Source organism: Equus caballus, chromosome 27, assembly GCF_041296265.1.
Source record: "Equus caballus isolate H_3958 breed thoroughbred chromosome 27, TB-T2T, whole genome shotgun sequence".
Classification (NCBI taxonomy): Eukaryota; Metazoa; Chordata; class Mammalia; order Perissodactyla; family Equidae; genus Equus; species Equus caballus.
In genome coordinates, this window is record NC_091710.1 from 21,182,978 (window position 1) to 21,202,712 (window position 19,735).

A 19,735-nucleotide genomic window follows, 5' to 3' on the forward strand; every position below is an offset into this window, starting at 1 on the left:
GCCCACAGGAAAGATGGCTTCACTTGAAATATGGTATTGGAGGAGAGCTCTACAGACACCCTGGACTGCCGGGAAGAGGAACAAGTGGGTCCTAGAGCAAATTAACCTGAACTGTCGCTGGAGGCAGTGATGATAAAAGTGAGGCTGTCCTGCTTTGGGCCCATCAGGAGAAGGCAGGATTCTTTGGAGAAGACAGTAGTACTGGGAGAAGCAGGAGGCGGCAGGAAAAGGGGGAGACCAAATCTGAGACGATTGACTCCATAAAGGAGGCCACAGGCGTGAGCCTGCAGGAGCTGAGTGGGCTGTCGAGGACGGGACCCTGCGGACAACACTCACTCACCGGCAGTCAGAGGAGATGGAGCTGGCTTGATGGCACATAGCAATAATGACAAACCAATTACAACTGGAAATGACTGACACATAGAGGAGACAGGTGAGTGCCTCTGTCCACAGCACAGTTCCTAACTGATGCAAGTGGCATGGCTGTCGTTATATTTTTAAGCTCTCTTTAAGACACAGACCAGGAATGTGCGACACACAGGAAGTGCTAAACAAGCCTTAGCTGTTATTAGGATAGTATGTTTCACCAGCACCCAGCTAGGTGATTCAGGTCCTCTAGCCCGGAGGTTAACCTGTGAGCTTAGCGGTCGTGTGGACTCACTTCAGACCTGGTTGCTCTAACCACCAGCTGTGTGATCTTGGGCAATTTACCACACCTTCCTGTGCCTCACTTTCTCCTCTTTAAAATGGGGATCACTATAGAACCTCCTTATAGGATTGTGGTGACGATTAAATGAGATGATGTGTGTCAGCATGTAATGAGTGGTCAATAAATGGTGGGGATGAACGTTGTTATCACATCTGTGGGCACCGGCCTGATTAGGGGCTCAGGGAGAGATCACCAGCGGCAGGTGTGGTGGGTGTGTGGAGGAGGTGACATCTGAGATCCAGTCCCCTATCCGCCTGGGACTCAGGTTACCCAAGCTTTCCCACAGCCTCAGTCCTTAAGGTGAAGATTTCATGCCTCCTTCTATTGTCTGTTGAGGTGTCATCTGGTTAAATGAACATTTAAAAAAGTCTGCCACGTGCCATAGACCATGCTAAATGCTTTCATGCATATTATTTCATTAGCATAGGCCCCCAGGCCCCTGTGCTGCCCACTGTCGCAGCCACCTCTTGTCTTCCTTTTCAGAGGCTCCTGCCCTCATGGCCCATAGCCCAGGCTGAGTTGTCGCCAGGTGGAAGCCAGGGCACTGAGAAATGGAACTCTGCCTAGGACCCCTTGACACTCCCCCCCCTGCCCCCCCAGACCACCACCATCCGGGCAGCACCGCCAAGACAGTATCAGCAGAGGGCCTGGCCCAGTGTCTGGCTCATGGTGGCTGTTGCCCTTGGGTGTTCTTCAGTCTCATGTCCTGCTACTGTAGCCAGGAGACAGACCAGGAAACTACTGGAGGGTGACAACCTTGCCTCATTTGTTTAGGTTACCAGTGACTTCCTCTGCCCTCAGAAAGAGCAAGAACTGAGGGGTTCTTTTTCTTCTTTAAAAAAATTTTCTTTTGGTTAACAAAAGAAATAAACTGTCAGCAGTTTCCTTGTTGAGAAGGGATTTGCAGCATGAAAGGAGGTCATTTTGACAAGTCCTGTGAGTTGCGCTGGGCACAGGGGAACTTTCTGGCAAATCAGGGCCTAGCAGAACTGCTGAAGTATTTTTCGAGGCCCCAGAGAGCCGTGTAATTCCAGACAGAGTTCCTAGGGGGAGTGTTTGCCCCCACTGGGAATAACTGTGCTGGGCACAGGCCCAAAGAGAGCCAGGAGGATCAGCACATTTGACTCAAGCTGCTCTCCTCCCAGCTCCTTTCCCCTCCCCCCCAGCCTCTGTGGACAGTGGATCCTGTCCCCTTTCCCTGGTAGGGGCTATTAGGAGACTGGCCAGGTGGCATCAGGGGGCGTTGGCTGGATGCAAGGGACCCAGGAGGGCAGCTGAGTCTGCTGGAGGAGCCAGTGACCTCTCGGCGACAGTGTCCCAGGGCAGCCCTGACCCTCTCTCTACATCTCAGAGTGGGAGAGACCTCAGATGCCCTCTAGTCTAGGAGAGAAACTTCTGTAAAAGGCCAGGCAGTTAATATTTTAGATTTTGCAGACCATACAGTTTCTGTCACAACTGTTATTCTTGATTGATTTTTTCCAACCATTTAAAAATGTAAAAACCGTTCTTAGCTCATAAACTGTACCAAAACAGTCAGTGGCTGGATTTGGCCTGTGGGCCAGTTTGTGGACCCCGATCTCATCCGTGTTCCTTCTCCTGCTTCCTCATGTTCCTCTGACAAGAGGGGTTATCCAGCCTCTGGCTGAACATCTTCCCAACAGCTTATGCCCCGTTACTGCTGTGACTGGATGTGAAAAGACTCAGTGGTAGTGGGCTGGTCTCCAGGACGCCTCCTTCCTTCTAGCTACGCCCCTTGCGGCTGCTCTGACCCAATTCCTGACCGCCTTCTCCCTACCTGCAGTTCATACGTGTGCTTGCTGGCAATTAGCCTTGTCCCGGGGTGTGACGACCATCCCGGTCAGAGCCCTGTGCCGGGAGGTGCATCTGCCGGTGACGGTGTTCTGTGGTACTGAGTGTATGTAATGGCGGCAGGAGAACAGTAAGCGGCAGCACTGAGCTGCATTTATTTGTTTTCACCCTCGGCAGGATCCTTAGACCCAGCAGGACTGTAGCCTTTACGTGCCCATCATTGGCCAGACAAGGATGCTGAGCTCCAGAGTCGGGGCAGGTGCTCTGGAATCCTTACCTGAGCTCCGCCCCCATATTGCTTTCGCTAAGACTGGGCTGTATTCGTGTACTTTGTGCGAGCTCTTTGATGTCGCCGTGGTGACCACTAAAAGTCCACTCTGGGGCCCTGATGACCTCTTTCTGCAAATCCAGGTCCAGATGCACCCATGCAACTATGGCCGAAATAGTGGGGGAGACGCTAATAGTGGGGGGGCCAGGCTGGAGATTGCAGAGCAGCCTTTATTGTGACTTGTGTTGTGGGTTTGGGGACGGGGTTTGAGGGGTCCAGGGAGGGTACTTGGGTGCACCTGGAGTTTACAAGAATGAAACCATAGTCTTGCCCCTGACGTCGTAGTCGCTTCTTTTGCGTGATCCTCGCCAGCTGACTGGTGTTCCAAACCCGAAGAGCTGAGGACTCTAGAAACCTGAACGTCACCTTCCCCTGCCTCTGCCTTGCCCCCGACATCCGGTTCATCTCCAGGTCTGCTGTGTTGCCTCCTAAGGATTTTTCAGATTGTCTTCTGCTCTCTACCCTGCTGCCGTGGCCTGCTTGAGACCACCATACCCCAACCCTGGACAGCCTTCAGACCAGCCCCGTTCCTCTCCGCTGCCAGAGAGCCTTTTCTGAGACACACCTTGGACATGGTACTCTGACATGCTAAAAGCCCTCATGCTGCTCAGGATACAGTGAGAACCCCCAGCTTGTCATGCCAGGCCCACCAGGCCCTCCATTCCTATCTGTTGCTGCTCTCTGATTTTAGCTCCAGCCACATTGTTGTTCCCTGCATTCTCAGCTGTTTCTTGCCTCCATGCCTTTGTCCATGCGGGGTCCTCTGCCTGGAGCACCATCCCTCTCCAATCGCCAAGCTACACCTCTCCTCCTCCTGGCTACCCTCTGCTTATCCTTTAAGACTCAGCACAGACATGGCCTCCAGGAAACCCGCCCCACCCTCCTGCCGCAGCCCCTCTATGCTCCTGTCATCCCCAGACTCAGCTCTGTTATCACCTTGGCCTGTTGTCATGGTGATTTTCCCAAGAATGTGACCTCCTTGAGTGCCAGCCCTGTTTTGTGTATTTCTTTGTAACCACAGCACTAACACGGTGCCTGGAACACAGATGTGCTCAATATAAGTTTGATAACTGCATGAATGGGTGAGTGAGAGACCAGATGAGAACTTGAGACACCATCTGGCCCTCCACTGGGGAAACTCTAACCCATGTTTTGGGAACCAGGATCAGGAGATAACCCGATCCTACGCAGTGCCCACTCTCACGTTTGACCATCTTTCTTGTCACAACTCCCTTCCTGATATCTAATCTACCCTAAACCCCTGGCACTTCAGTTTAACCGTGTTCCATGAACCTCGCAGATGGAGAGCAGCCGCTTAGCATCTACTGGAGCTTTTAATATAAATTCTGGACAGATTTTTCTCTTTGATAATGGCAAAATAAAAGTCCTCAGAAAGGAAGCACCACCCCTCTCCTACGTTGCAGGGCAGTGGGTGCATCTCCCCCAGAAACCTGTAATCAGGGGGCCTCAGAAAGTGTAGAGACCACTGTGAATTGCCCAGGGGTGACTGGGGAAGACCCCAGAGGTGGGCTGGTTGCAGAATCCATCTGAAGGGAGCTTCTAGGGGTGACCCGTGATATCCTTTGAGAGGACCTGATGCAGCCTGGACGGAGACCTGGCTGGGCTTGGGCTGCCCTCGCCCCAGCCTGCTCATGAATAGATTCTCAAGCTAGGTTTTCTTCCCACCGCCCCGCCCCGCCCCCCCCCCCCCCCCCCCCCCCCGCCCATATTTGGCCTTGGAGTCAGCTTCTGGTAGGGAGTAGAGATTGGAGAGGGTATGCTATTTGCCTGGCCTTTTCTCTCCCTTCCCCAGCACCCCAGTCTGCTCTGGGGCCAGGTTTCTAAAAAGTCTTACCTAACAGAGCCAGTTCTCTAATCCCCAGGGGACAAGCCAGGGTGTGTGGCTCTAGATTGATGGAGGTGTAACAAATTCCCTCCGATGTGTGGTAGGTGAGGTCACACCCCTGTGGGTGGAGGATAGGGTTGCCAGATTTAGTAAATAAAAATACATGCAAACATGGCACAGGATACCCAAACGTTATTCGTTGTTTATCTGAAATTCACATTTATCGGGCATCCTGTGTTTTCTCTGATAACCCTTGTGGAGAAATCTCCCTTGAAAGGGGTAGGCATTCCCAGTGTCAATCAATCAAGAAGCAGTGTGTCCTCATTAAGGAGAGGAGGATTGGGAAGCTGGGCCTAGGTACCAAGGTCACTCCTCTTGGCTTTGCTTTCTTGGGGCTCCCAGTCTCTGGCCAGCTCGGTGGTAGGAGATGCAGCCTCTGATTCATTGAGCAGGAGCCAGGCAGGGAGCTGATAAGTTGGGCATTCATCTCTGAGTTTATTTGCCCCTTGTTGACCCTGTTAACAGGTCAAGTTAGGTCTTATGTTCTGGCCTTGTGTCTGCTGGGCTGAGAGCATCAAAGGAATGGCGTGGTCAGTGCGTGGGGCAGCAGTGCGCGCTGAGGCCAACTGGCAGTGGCAGTGGGGAGGTGGGTCCTGAGGAAACGGCGTTGACTTTGGGGACACTTCTATTTCTCCTCCCAGTGGGGAGTCTTCCTCTCTTTTTAGTCTTAGAGGATCTGGGCTTGAGTTTTAAAATAATTTTTAAATTTATTTTTTTAATTCAAGTGCAGTAAAATTCACTTCCCTTTTTGTTCAGTCCTGTGAGTTGTGACATATGCATAGAATTGTGTACCACCACAGTCAAGATACAGAACAGCTCCGTCACCCCCCGGAATTCTCCCGTGTGCCCCTTTGTCGTCAGTCCTCGCCGACCCCCACCACCTGGCAGCCAGTCCTGCGCTCCACCCTACAGTTTTGTCTTCTCCAGAATGTCGTATAAATGAGACCATGTGGCACGCAGCCTTTGCATCTGGCTTCTTCTACTTAGGTAGTGCATCTGAGATCCATCTGTGTTCTTGTGAGTGTCAGTGGCCTGTTCCTGAGCAGTAATCCACCGTATAGACCTGCCAGTTTGTTATTCACTCACCCACCAAGGACATTGGGGTTGGTTCCATTTGGGGTGATTATAAATGAAGCTGCTGTAAACATTTGTGGACAGGTTTTTGTGTGAACGTAGGTTTTCATTTATCTTGGATACCTACCCAGAAGTGGGGCTGCTGGGTTGTGTGCTAAGTGTGTGTTTAACATTAGAAGAAACTCTCTGGGCTTGATTGTTATTAGGGGAACTGGTGGGTACCCACAGCCGCCCCACACTTTTCAGACCATAGCACCATATCACTGCTTGGCTTTTTTACCGATGGGGAAAAGGAGACCCAGAGAGGTCAATTGACTAGTCCAAAGTTTCAAAGAAAGTCACTGGCAGAGTTTAGGCCAGAACCTGGGTCTCCTACTTCCCAGGTCACTGTTCTACCTGTATCTTACAGTTCCCTTTGCCATCTTGTGCTGTAACTTCATTTTCATGGGATTCTCTTTTTGGGACACATTGGGCGACCACCACTGAGCTTCCACATCCACTGACAAGGAATGTGACCCAAAGGATTAATCCACTTGGTGAAGAAAACCAAGTGGCTGTGTAAACACAGCCATATTGATGAGCCGAATTGCTCTTCCAGGGCTGTGAGAGGACGGTAGACACAGCCCTTGCCCTGGTCGTTGGGCACGATGGAGTTGTCTACAAAATTCTTCTTCTATGATTCATCTACAAAATTCTGCTGAGATCCCCTCAAACAAAACCGACACAGAACTGGTTTTCTGTGTTTTTCCGTGCACACTGACTACTCTTTGCTTTGTCTGACTACATCCCCCTTGTACCTGTCATTTGGGATTTGAGTCCTGTCCCTGAAAGTGCTAGTCCCAGACAGCCCTTCCTTTATCTGCTCCAAGTTTAGAATCAAGGCAGCAGGTCCTGACACTCCTGGGAATCTTGCCTTTACCACAATTCCAGCTTTTGAGCATTTCAATGGAGGATTAATCGTTATTCCTGCTGTCATTGTTATGTAGGTCACTTTTCTTTGGAGCAAGTTGATGGGATTTTATTATCTGTGGAAAGCAGCCATACCAGAATGGAGAATACTTTTGATTGATGATTTAGCTTAAAAATAGTTTCCTATTTTAATAAGCCTCATCAGGAACAGATGACCCCGGAAAGGAACTGCATGCTTATCTGGTAGCCTGTGTACTTTGTAGAAATTTGTATATTTCAGAGCAAAGGAGGGGGCTGTGGCTGTTTGGTCCTGGAGACTGGGTCTAGAGGCCTTGCATGGGGGCATCTTTTGGCTGTCCCAGCTTGGCCAGCTTCCTTCTGCACAGGGACCTGCAGCATCCCTCATGTCGCGAAGAGTCAGGCAATGGCTGGATGTTTCCAGTTGGATTCGTGCAGGCACAAAATCAGATTCAACAAATAGTTATTCAGTACTCACTGTGTGCCAGGCAAAACGTGCTGGATACTTTCATTGATGTTATCTGGGGAATATCTCGGCCAAGATACCGGAAGCTTATTTATAAAAATGAAATCCCTTGCCAAGTCAGATTTCTTTGTGAAAGGCCAGCTAGAGGATGGCAGTCTTTAAACAGTGAGGTCTTCTAATGCTCTTCAAATGAAGAATCAAAGAGAGAATTTGAATTTTGGAAGACTGTTTACTCTATCCCAGGGAGCTGTGCATGCCAGATCTTGTAGAGTAGTTGGCCTGGGAGAAAGCAGAGCAGAGTGGTGAGGATTGGGACTCTGGAGTCAGATCCAGCTCCACTCCCTGCTTGTGTAGCCTTGAGCAAGCAGCACTGAGCTTCTCTGAGCCTCAGTTTCTGCATCTGCAAAATGGGTAGTGGTGGCCACACTTCCTAAGGTTGCATTGAGAATTAAGTGACGTAAGTGCCTCCCTCAGAAACATCAGCTGAGATCACGAAACCACAAGAAACCTCAGATTTTTTTCTAGAAACTGCCGCAATTGAGGTTTTCCCTTGTAGCCTTGTGGAGGAAGCTTCTGAAAACCGACTCTCGGATCCGGAAAGGTGATTCCGCAAGTGCTTCTGGTGTGTAAACAGTAGTCCCCATCGGAGGAGGAGGAGGGTGAGGAGGGGACATTAGCAAGACGGTGGCAGGCTGTGCAGTGAGCAGGGGACCCTCCCCCCTAATCTCCTGCTAACAGTTCTAAAGTCAGGTCAGCGTAGGATTTATTGGATTTTATTTTAAACAGTGAGTCTGCCCTGGGTTTGAGGCCGGCTCATGGGACCAAAACGGCCCCATGGCCACCAGAGGGCGCTCTAGAGAGGACAGGGGCGTCGAGTGAATTGGGGTCTGCCCTGGGACCAGAGAAGGGAAGGAGGGGCCCCCTGGTTCTACTTGCTTCTGTGGACCGGTCCTGGCCCGGCTGTTTTGAGGGTCCTAGAGGAGGAGAGACAGCCTGCCAGCCGCTTCCACTTTTGCATTGTCAGCAAAAGCCTGTCTCCCGTGTTGTCTCAAACCTTCTATGGGTCATCTTCAGGGAAATGAAAAGTAGCTCCCCACTTGGAAGAGTAAAGGGCTGTGAAGCATGCGTGAGAAACAATGCCTGTTTCTGTCCCAAGTGCCCTCTCGCCAGCCCTGTCACTGTAGTGTGAGCAGGAATGATCCGGTTAACAGTTGCACCCAAGGACACTTAAGTGCTAATGTTCCCAGGATGCAAGAGCCCTCAGTATGAGACTCAGCACAGAGGAGTAAACAAAGTGCCCTTGGAGCACAGAGGAGGAGAAGGGTCCCTCCCTCTGCTGGTGAGGATGCTGATGATGGCAATTAAAATGGAAGACAGGCTTCATGGAGGAGGTGACATCCTGGGGTGCACCTGGGCTTCTGTTTAATCAAAGGGGAGTCAGACAGGAAATAGAGGCTGGTGGCCACAGATGGAAGCTGCAGCTCTCTCCACCATATCACACACTGGCACTTTAAAATGTGTAGTATGGAGATGGTGAAGTCGGAGAAGGTATTTCATAGAATGTTGGACCCTGAGCTGGAAGGAGGCCAGGATGCATGTACAAATGAGGAAACATGGCCCAGAGAGGTAAAGTGAGTTGTCAAAGTCACACAGCTGAGCAGGTGCAGGGTCAGGGGTGGGGAGCATAGGAAGGGATGGTGGGGGTGCCTGGAGGGAAGAGGGGGTAGCACCCAACTCCCAGCCCCCTCTTTCTCCTCCAGCACGCAGCCTTTCCTATGAAATTAAGCAGAAAACACCAGCTGATAGAGGACTGGCAACTCCAAGTGGATGCCGAGGGCCTGGAATTACACTCCTCCCAGTAAGCTAGGGGAAAAGTGTCCCATCTAGTTTCTGTGGCCCTGGGGCTCACCTGGACTCGGGAGTGATCTTAGTCTGTTGTTAATAATAGGTGAGTCACAAAAAGTGGGGTGGTTACTCTTTCTTCCTCGGGCAGGGGTGTGGGGGGGGTTGTATTTGGGAGTGGAGGGGATCCCCTTTGCAAAATGAGGTCAGAAAAATGCTACTTTAATGTTAAAAAATTGTTAATTTGCAATCCTATCTAACCTGAATTTTCTTTTAAAGACCTTTTTATTTTATTTATTTGTAAGTTGTGAAGAGAGCACGAAGAGGAGAGCGTGCATCTCATTTCTTTGATGCTTGAATCATTCCAGCTCTAGGGTGACCTCCTCCCAATAAACTCCAGCCCGGGAAGGTCCAGGGTGGCTCTAGCCCTCCGTCAGTGCTTCTTAGAGAACTAAGCTGCGTCTGCGCCAGCTAGGGGAGGGGCCACGCTATGAAAACACAAGATGCAAGCCCATGCTTTGCTGGGATACACCTGACAAAAGTGCTTTCGCCATGGGGTTAGTATTTATTCCTGGCTCCTTGCGGCGTTATCTGAGAATTTCCACTTTTGCATAGAAACACCAAAGAGCAGAGGAAGTAATGGAATCCACAAAATATGAAGAGATCTGAGAATCAGCAGGTACTTACTGAGCACCTGGTATGTGTGAGACAAGGTTGCCAACCTTTAGGGACTTAGATTAATTCCAGGAACATAAGACCAAGTCTCAAAGTTATTAGAAAAGACAAGACAATCTATCAAGCGCTGAATTATGCAATCTGTGTCACGAAGGCTGAACATGTTGACAGGAACAAAAGGCATACAGACTGAGATAGCAGGCGAGGCTTCGCAGGACACGGAATTAAAGGCAGGGGAGACTTAGACGGATGGAGGGGAGGGGAGTCTGGGAAAAGCATGCCTGGGATACAGGGGCAAGAATACGAGTGATGTGTTTATTGTTAGAGTGAGGCTTGAACAAATTGCAGGATACAAACTATTATACATGGCGTAAATCCAACTTAAAAATATCTCTTATTCATATACGAAGAAAAAATTCGTATATATTTGTGAGCAAATGTATAAAAATATAACTAATGTTTATCAAATGACAGAGGGATTATGGGTGATTTTAGTTTCTTCTTTTTACTTGGTATTTTCTGTTTACAATGAAATCATTTATTCTTATAACCAGAAAAAAGAAACCATTGTTCCTTATTACGAGAGGGATGTGCTCACTTGCTGGTGGAACACCGCACGTGCTGCATGCCCGGGGAGGGTGTGCCTGGGGGCATGTGCCGACCAGTGCTGGGCGGATTGTGGGCCCAGAGGAGAGGGCCAGTGGACCGTGGGAGCAGCAGCGCCCTACAGGCTGCACTGAGCCCCATCCAGCAGCAGTGAGCAGAGGAACTAGGGGGGAAGGGACGGCTTGGAGGCTCTTCCAGTGAATGATTCTGACCCAAAGGAACAAGAGCCTGAGCCCCAGCAGGGTCATGGACAGTGAGATAAGGAGATGGGCCAGAGAAAGCTTTTCTAGAAAAACAGGGCAATTGCACAGGCAGGAAAGGGAGGGTAAAGAATCTGACAGTGGGCAGCCTGGGGGCACTGAGAGGCCCTGAAAGGAGCTTTCCCATCTCCAGGAGTGGACGCCCTCCGTCAGCAAGGGGTGAGCGGTCCAAGTTGTCAGGCCTCTTCGGATTGGGGCTCCAGGGCTGGGGATCTCCTGTGTATGTCACTGGCTGGCAGGGTCAGGGGTGAGGTGGAGGGAAGTTCCCATCCCTGTGTCCAAAGTCTCCGCCTGTGAAGTGGGGTTGTTCGCTGGTGCAGAGCGTGTGCCTAGCGGCTCTCCGTGAAGCTCAGCTCTGCAAAAGGACGTGGTTCTCAGAGGGAGAGGCCGCTCCGTGGCCCTGAGCGTGGGGGCAGGAGGGGCCCTCTGCAGTATTGCACAGCTGTTCCCTGGTGTGGAAGAGGACCCTCAGCCACATTTTGCTTAGGACAGGATCAATGCTAAGGCCGCTCCTCACCAGCCGGGGCCACCTTTGCTCTTCTGGGATGCCCCCATCCAAAGGCCTAAGAAACACTGGAATCTCACTGGTAAAAATAACTTCTGACTTCTACAGTGGGGGCTGAAGGGCAGTCCTCCCACGCAGATTGTAGGATCAGGTCACTTGCACGTCATTGGTGTGAGTGTGATTCAAGTGAGAGTGTGACCCAAAGGCCAATTCGAGGGGGACAGAGGCTGGAGGAGTTTTGCAACTTGCCAGCAATTGCAATGAAAGATTAATAGGGTATTGATCATTTATATTCGTAGAAGTATTTTTATTTACCTAATCCAAAGGACAAGAACACCATGAGCTCCACAATCTTTTTTGCCAGAAGCCTGTGTAACAGAAAACTAGAATGGGCTGAATGGTCACCTTGGGTTACTGTGCTGGTAATTTGTGAAATTTGCCTCACTTTCTTGCTCACCCACTTGTAACCAGTGGAAGGCAAGAAGGGAGGCCAGTGAGGTCTTTGCCCTTGAGGAGATGCCACTGGAGCCCGTGAAAGGCGCACAGGCCCTCGAGCAAGATGGACAGGCTCTGGAGCCAGCCTTCTGCACTCCCAGCTCTGTGCGGATGGACCCTGGAGGGTTAGCAGTCTCTTTAGCATAAACTCCTACACAGATGCCTCTGTAAGTGAGCTCCCATGGATGGGAGTCAGGAGAATCCCACTCTCTTCTAAACTCTGATGTCTAGAAAATAAGCCATGTGAGGTAGGGTGGAACTCCCGCCTTTCCTGGGTGCTCAGCTTGCTTTCTCTGGGGGGAGCTCCTTTAGGTATTCGTGACATGTCTTTATGGTCCACTTCTTGAATCGCTGTATCCATGATTGCTCTGCCTGATAACAGAACGGTGGGTGTTCTGTGGAAATAGTGAAATGAAAGCAGTAAGGATTTGCAAGATCTGAAAATGAATTTGCAAAGGAATCATTTTTTATGTAGTTTGTGCTGACATCTTTCCAGGACTGGAAAGTGAAGGGATTTTCCTTTATTATTACAATTAATTGTGGCACAAAGAGCATAGTAGGCGCTTTATAAATATCTGTTGCATGAATGAGTTAATGAACCGAAGTGACAATAATAAGATAATAATAAAACATATTTTTTAAGTTTAAAAATACTCAAAATGATACTATATACTGCTTGGGGACACATGTTTATGTTATAAAGGTGTATCGAAGTGTGTGGAGTGATAAATACCAAATTAATATTTTGGGTCTGGAGGGAAGTGCAGAAGGTGGATTTCGCTGTTTCCTGTGTTTTATTTCTTGGACTGAGTGTTGGATACATAGCTATGTGTTGTATTTTTCTTTGTCCTTTTTTGTATGCCTTGAATATTGCATAATACACTTTAAATATAAATAAAACTGCATTTAAAACATATCTCTAATTTAAGGATTGCTTCACTGGAGAAAAAGTGGAGGGCGGGAAAGTTGAGTAAATATGTCTGTTTCTTCCCTAAGTTGGGCGCTTTTTTTCTCATGTTGCTCATTAACTCCCACTCCCTTTCTTATCTACACCAACGACTTCTCTCTCCTTAGATTGTCCCTTCCAGCGTTTCTAAGTAATTATATCTTCAACTGCTGACTAGAAGAAAAATACTTCCCTGCATCGGTATGGAGGCTCTTGATGAGATCTGAGCAACTTCATTTTTTACAGACACTGCCTTCTAACAAAAAGATCATGCACCGAACGTGTGAGGAGACAGACCCTGACAGGGCACCAATTCTGTGCCCGTATTACACACGTTACACATATTACCCCATTTAATCCTTGTAAGAGCCTGAAATGTAGGTATTAGCTTTCCTATCTTATAGTTGAGCAGTGGAGGCTTGGTGGTGCTCAGCAACTTGCCCAGGATAAGGCGCCCATGGAGGGTCCCCCATCATAGTGTGTGCAGAGCAGGGCTCACACGCAAACCACCTCCCGCTGCCCACGTTCCATGCAGTGCTCCCGAGAAAGGGATGCACATCCAGCCACGTTTTCCAGCTCTTCACCTTGTGATCAATGGCACCCATTTGGCAGGTGCCTGGAGTGGTAAGGATGCAAGCTGGGTGGCTCCGGAGGCCAGTGAACATCTCTGCCCTGCAGGGAAATCGGCTCATCACCCTGATGGTAAGTTATGACGGTCCTGTGGTCTCCAAAGTGGGTCCATGTACAGCAGCAGTGCACAAGAAGATGCAGGAAGAAGATATCTATCCTTTTAAAATTTCTGTTTTGTTGTGTGTTTGATACTGTACATTATATATTGGCACAGTAGTACATATATATGATTTATAGGTAAATAAATATCCATATACTGAAAGTATACGCTCAAAAATATTTTTATTGATAGGAGTGTACAATTTAAAAAGTTTGGAGACTTTGCAAAGTCTGTTCAACTGAACTGATCCACGTTATTTCCAATCAACCGTTATGCTAGTTCACGAGTGTCACACGAGCTCAGATCTTCTAGTCTAGACACGTGTCCTTCCTGGTGCTGAGTAACTTGGCCATGTGGGCACAGAGACTGTCTTGGGAATGTTGGTGAAGTCCCGAAGAATTGGAGAGGAAAACTGGAGGCAGGTAGGTGTCTCACTACCTGCAGATGTCACAATGCCAAATTCCTGAAACAAATGTAGAATGGAGTATGAAACAGATGGTTTATGACCAGTTAGGGAAAATAGTGGTCTCTGGCAGCTAGCGTGGGTTCACCAGGAATGAGTCATGCCCAACTAAACTCATTTCCTTTATAACACTTGACATGGTTTATTGGGAGAGATCATTCATTCATCTTTCATGCATTACATTCATGGTCCACTTGACAGGTACTTACTGAGCATCTATTATGCTTAAAGCCCATGCTTGGATGACATCTAGTGATGAATACGTTGTACTCTCTGTCCCCAAAGAGCATTCCTTTTAATAAAGGAGACAAACATGTACACAAATAACTATAATAAAATAAAGCATTTCCTAAGTGCCACGTAGTGGTTATATTGTAAACAAAGTGGTTGTAAACAAATGTGCCCAGGATTCAGCAAAAGGAGAATGCTATGGGGACAGCAACTCCTGATGGTGAGACCATCCATTTCCGCAAGGAAAGAAAACATTAGAACTTCCATATGTATTTGTTTTCTAATATCATATTTCAATTGCATGTTCATTGAACTCTGGGGAAGGCGGAGCATTCAATGTGTTCAAATGAATGGAGATCATAACTGCTCTCTGTCCTGTGCTGGATCCTATCTAGTGTTTCGTCAGAACGTCCGGATGAAAGACGTTGAGAAACATGGACAAACTAAAAGTATGTTTGCAGAAAGTATAAATGATAATAATAGCCACATAGACCGAGCGCATACCATGTGCAGGCACCATGGTGACGCTGTGCATGCATGATCTCATTCAGTCCTCGCAGAAGCCCTATGAGGTGGACACGGTTTTTATTCCCACCTGACAGTGGGACACACGGAGGTTTAGGGAGGTTCCTCAACCTGAGGTGGAGCTGGAATTCAAACCCAAGCCTGCCCAGTCACCCCGGGACTGGTGAAGGGCCTGGGCTTGCCACTCGAGGGGAGGCGGCCGGAGGCAGGTGGGGCAGCCGGTGCCTATGTGTGCGTTAAAGCTGAGAGGAAGGTGGTGGCGGACAGAACTGGGGCCAAAGGGAGGGAGTTCCAGGGCAGTGGCCCCTGTGTGTGAGGAAGGACCTTCTAAATCTCTGGGACAGGTCATTCCAGAAGGGCAAGGGGAGGCCGCTCCACCCCTTGTTGGAAGAGGGATTCGATGACCTTTCAGGTCTATTTCCACTTTGAGGTCTATGATCCTGTGTGAAATCATGGACCTGCAGTTGCTGCGTACAGACGGTGGGTTTGCTGGCTATTAAAAGAGACATCGATCTGGCTTCGGGGCAGCCTCCTTGGAGGAGCCACAGATGGCTTCACTGTGGAAACCCAGCTGCTTTCCAGAGAGGCCAGATCCATGACCTGAGGGGTGGAAGGAAAAAGTCTGAGCTGCTATTAGCTGAGATTTGCCTTTTTGGGGGGAATAAAAAATAGTTTTCAACGCTTATACCTTCTAACATGAAACCTGACATGCCCCAATGATTCCGCTGAATTTTGGACATTCAGCATTTGTCAGGGTGGCTGACTTACCTCCCCAAATACCGCTTAGATTTAGGCAGTGCCAGGCTATAAATAATCAGGCAAACTTTGCTGTATCTGAAAGCATAAACTGAAGATTTTAGGAGTCTCACTGCTCTCCAGCTTGGAGGATGACCCTTAGACAGCATATGCAACACTTCCAGTGCTAGTATCCTTAGATCAGAGGTAAAGCTGGAATTCAAGGGCGCCTGAGGCAAAATTCATCCCCTGTCTCTCTCTCACCCTCTCCCTCTCTCCCCCTCTCTCCCCCAACTAACAAACCGCACCCCCCCCCCGCCCGCATCCATCAGATGCCCATGGTTCACTGTAGGATGATGGTGAGAGAGCGCCAGTGATCGCTTAAACCTCAACAACACGAGTAGCTTATTGTCAAAAAAGAGAAGCAGTCTGGTTGAGAGAGTCTGGGATCTAGTCAGGAGGACAAATTCTGGCCTCTGTCACTAATTAGCTGTAGGACCATGGACAACTCAGTTGGATTTTCTGAGTTTCAGTTCCTCACTTTGTAAGACAGAAATAATAATAATTTTTGATGATAATAAAAACTCCAGCATTATTTTGAGTATGATGCATCATAGTGTGTGTCGATACATTTGCAAACTGCTCTACAAATGTACATTACTACCGCAATGACCCTAAGATGGGTTTTGGGGGGTTTGGAGGGTTTTACAGAAGTCCATATTTGGTGTAAATGCAGTGTTTGTTTATGGATCTTCAAAGGATTTGGCTAATTACGTAAATAAATCTCTGCTAAACCAGCATGTGTAACTGCCAAACCAGGTGGTCATGCCCTTAACTTGCAACACGTACAGTCATGCGATGCTTAATGACAGGGACACGTTCTGAGAAATGCGTCGTTAGGTGGTTTCATTGTTGTGCTAACATCATAGAGTGCACTTACACAAGCCCAGATGGTGTCGCCTACTACACACCTAGGCTGTACGGTACTGATCTTACGGGACCTCCGTCATGGATGTGGTCCGTTGTTGACTGAAACCTCGTTATGTGGCTGTAAGGAATGAGATCACAGTGGGGATTAAAGACTACTCCTCAGCTAAGGACGGTTCTTGAAAGTACGTCACCAGGGAGTGCAGGGACGGAGCCCCGTTGGTGTGGTCAGACGGGTCTGGTTGCCCACATCGTGGCCCTAGACAAGGTGAAGACTTGCAGGGCAGGCGTGCTGCTTGGTGAGTCCTGTGGGATGATAATCCTACAATCAGAAGTTCACTTTTCAAAGAGTTAAAAAATAACAATAACTCATTATTAAATAATAATAAAATACTCACTGCTAGTCGGCTGCAGGAAAACAGTTACACACCTTTTCTGGAGGAAAATTGACACTGCCCATCAAAGCCTGAGAGGTGTTCATAGCCTTTGACTCCAGCCAGTCTGGAAAAACATGTGGGAAAGATCTTAAGGAAGCAATCACTCTCAAGAACATAAAGTATTAATTGTAACATTGTTTAAATTGGCAAAAGATTTGGGAAGGACCTAAGTAGTCAGCGCTGGGGTTGGGTTACATGAAGGAGCAAACGTCTTCAGGACATCTTCCTCTGCAGCCATTAACAGATGACGCAGATGGATGTTTTTCTCACGTGAAAAAAGATTTCGATATGTTAAAAGCAGGTCATAAAACATCTTGAACCCTATTTTTGGAACCCTGTGTATGTTTATATGTATTGTGTGTGCATTGTTGAAAGTCCTCAGGGACAGTCACCAGGTCACATTTCCTGAGCACTCGCTGTGGGGCTGGGCTCTGCACCTGTGTTATCCCCTTTAGTCTCCTCGACCAGCCCCGGGAGTGAGCATTCGTATTCTTCTCTCAGGGCAGAGGGAAGTTAGGGACTGAGAGGATCACTAAGGTGCCCCAAGGCCATGCAGCTGCTAAGTGGCAGAACCAGGTCTGCCCAACTCCGAAGCCCGGCTCAGAGCCTGTGTGACACGGCCCTCCACTCACAGTAGTGGTTGTATGGCGACAGTGAGATTACGAGCTATTTGATCATTTTTCTAAATTATGATTTTTAAAAAACTGTTATGATAAATTCCCATTGGTGGCATACTTTCAATTTCCTTTATGATAAATTCCCGTTGTATTTAAAGAAATAAGTGTGTTCGTCCCAATTGAATAGGATGGGGCAGTCAACTCGGAGAGCTCTATAGACGCCCAGGGGGATAAGTGGGCACCAGAGGCTACTGGCATTTTGAATACTGCCAAGAAAAAAAAAGCTAGTTAAATTGTGAGGAACAGGGGAATACGTAAACCAGGTCATTTATCACTGATGTACACTATCTAGAAGCATGACTGTTGTTTCAGTTGATCATAATAAAGCGCTTTTAGATGGAACACTTATTGTGATCCTCCTAACAGTCCTTGGACCAGGCAGAGAAGGTTATTTTTATATCCATTTTATAGACAAGGAGAACTGAGACTCAGAAAGGGTAAGTGGCGTGTCCCAGGTTCCATAGCCTGTTGCAACAGAGGCTTGATGAAAACTGAGACTGTCTGACTCCTAGCCTAGTGCTTTTTTCATGACAAGGACTTTTCAGGAAAAATTGTTCTCCAGTTGAAATGACACCTGGGGAGTGTGGGTGGGACTGAAGTTGCATGGCGGGTCTGCAGCGGGGATGTCTGAGTTGGTGCCGCAGATCGCCACAAAGCTCAGGGCTCACCTGAAGAGGAGGTGACACGTCGCAGGCACCGATGCTCTCCAGCAGAAGACCCTTTTCGGGTCTGGACTCAGAGGAGAGTCTGCTGACCTGGGGACAGGCCAAACAAGCTCTTTCTCCAGAAAAGTAGTCCTCCTCTTCCTTCTCCTAGAGAGAAAACCAGTCCTTCCCTTTCTTTTCCTCCCCCTTGTAGACACTTGTAGAGAAGGAAGTTTTAGTGATACGAATCTGACTTTCTTCAACTCGGGCCCCTTGGAGACCAGTAATCTACTCTCAAATTTAAAAATAAAAGACAGGCAGTTAATGTCCTTAGATTTCCAGCTATGCTCTCAGGACCTCTTAGAGATGATCAGAGATTGTATTAGGCACCTGCTTGCCCCATCACTGTCATCGTCATCGTCACCCCCACCGTCACCATGAGATCCATCTAGCGTGCAGCCATCTCTTAGACTCTACTTCCTGCCAAGTTGTCGTAGTGATGTCACTGCTCTTAGATATAAGGTTACAATGTTAGGTTAGATGTTCAATGAAAGAAGGTAAGAAGGTCAAAAGGAGTGGGACGATAATGACTCAATTTCCATGCTGGACTTCAGGGGATACAAATTCAGACAAATAAACCACAAGTGACTCAGAGTCATTTTGGAGGCAATATAGTGTGCGGTTAAGGGAAACTGCTCCAGAGTGAGTCTTGGCCTCCTTCACTGGCTCTGCGACCTTGGTAAGTACCTCTCCTGCCTCGGTTACTTCATCACTAAAGGGGGGTTATCACAGTACCTACCCCATCGGATTGCTGGCGTACTAAGTGAATAATGGATAATAAGTAACTAATGGATGCAGAACATTTAGACTGTGTTTTCTTGACCACTGCATACATGGTACCATGCCTGGCACGTAATAGGTACTTGATAAATATTGAAAGAAAGAAAGGTGGGATGGGGGGAAGAAGGAAAGACAGAGTGAGTGAATGAATGAATGAATGAACAAGCGCATGGTATGTGTTTAATAAATGCCAACTGTAATTATTATTGTTATTATTATTATTGTCCAGTATTTAATTCTTCCATCCCTCCTCTTAAAAGGATAAGTCCAGTTTTATCGATTTGAATTTGCTTACTTCTTTTTCTCACGTCTATTGACGGTGAAACTGTTCAAAGTAGGAGAATGGTCAAACGCAGGCATAAACAAGAGCCTTCTGAGGAAAAGAAGGGCCTGAAAACGCTATCAGTTGGGTAATCCGCTCATGAAACAATGGAGAGAGGAGTCTGTCACAGTCTGCTATCTTAGTGCACTGCCTTGCTGCTGTAGTATCTTCTTCCTGTTTCTTTTCTTGGTCTTCCTCCTCTACCTGAACACACAGTTTTGAAGACTCAGGGAGTCTCCCGGGCCTTTCCAGGGGGTCCAGGGTCAAAACTATTTTCATAATACTAGGATATTATTTGCCCTTTTCGCTCTCACTCTCTCACAAGTGTAAAGGATGTGAGAAGTTCATTGACATTCGATAAGATCCTACCCTGCAGCTAACCTTGGAGAAAGTACCACTTGTTGAGTTTTGGTTAGTAGCCAATGAGAATGCATGCGATTAGCTGAGCCGCCTCTGAAAATACTCCCCCCTTCCCAGCTACGTACCTGAGTGAGGCCGGATCTTCTTCATTCAGTTCAACCGAAACAGCATATTACAGCACATCGAGTGCCGCAGCAGATAGAAGAATTCGGCCTTTTTTCCTTAAACCAGACATTAAGAAGATTTGTAAAAAATGTAAAGCATGACCCTTTTCTCACTAAATTATTTTTTGTTTT

General features: G+C 48.1%; 1 protein-coding gene and 1 long non-coding RNA gene across 12 annotated transcripts in view; one reads left to right on the forward strand and one right to left on the reverse strand.

Moving 5' to 3' along the window:
* The window catches only part of ANK1 (ankyrin 1), a 207,559-nt gene that overhangs the window by 50,213 nt on the left and 137,611 nt on the right, over positions 1–19,735 (forward strand). The window lies entirely within an intron of this gene.
* On the reverse strand, positions 16,337–19,672 carry LOC138921092 (uncharacterized). Its single transcript, XR_011433362.1, has 3 exons — positions 19,565–19,672; positions 16,590–16,660; positions 16,337–16,465 (listed from the first exon to the last, which is right to left on the reverse strand). It is a non-coding gene; the product is annotated as an uncharacterized lncRNA (long non-coding RNA).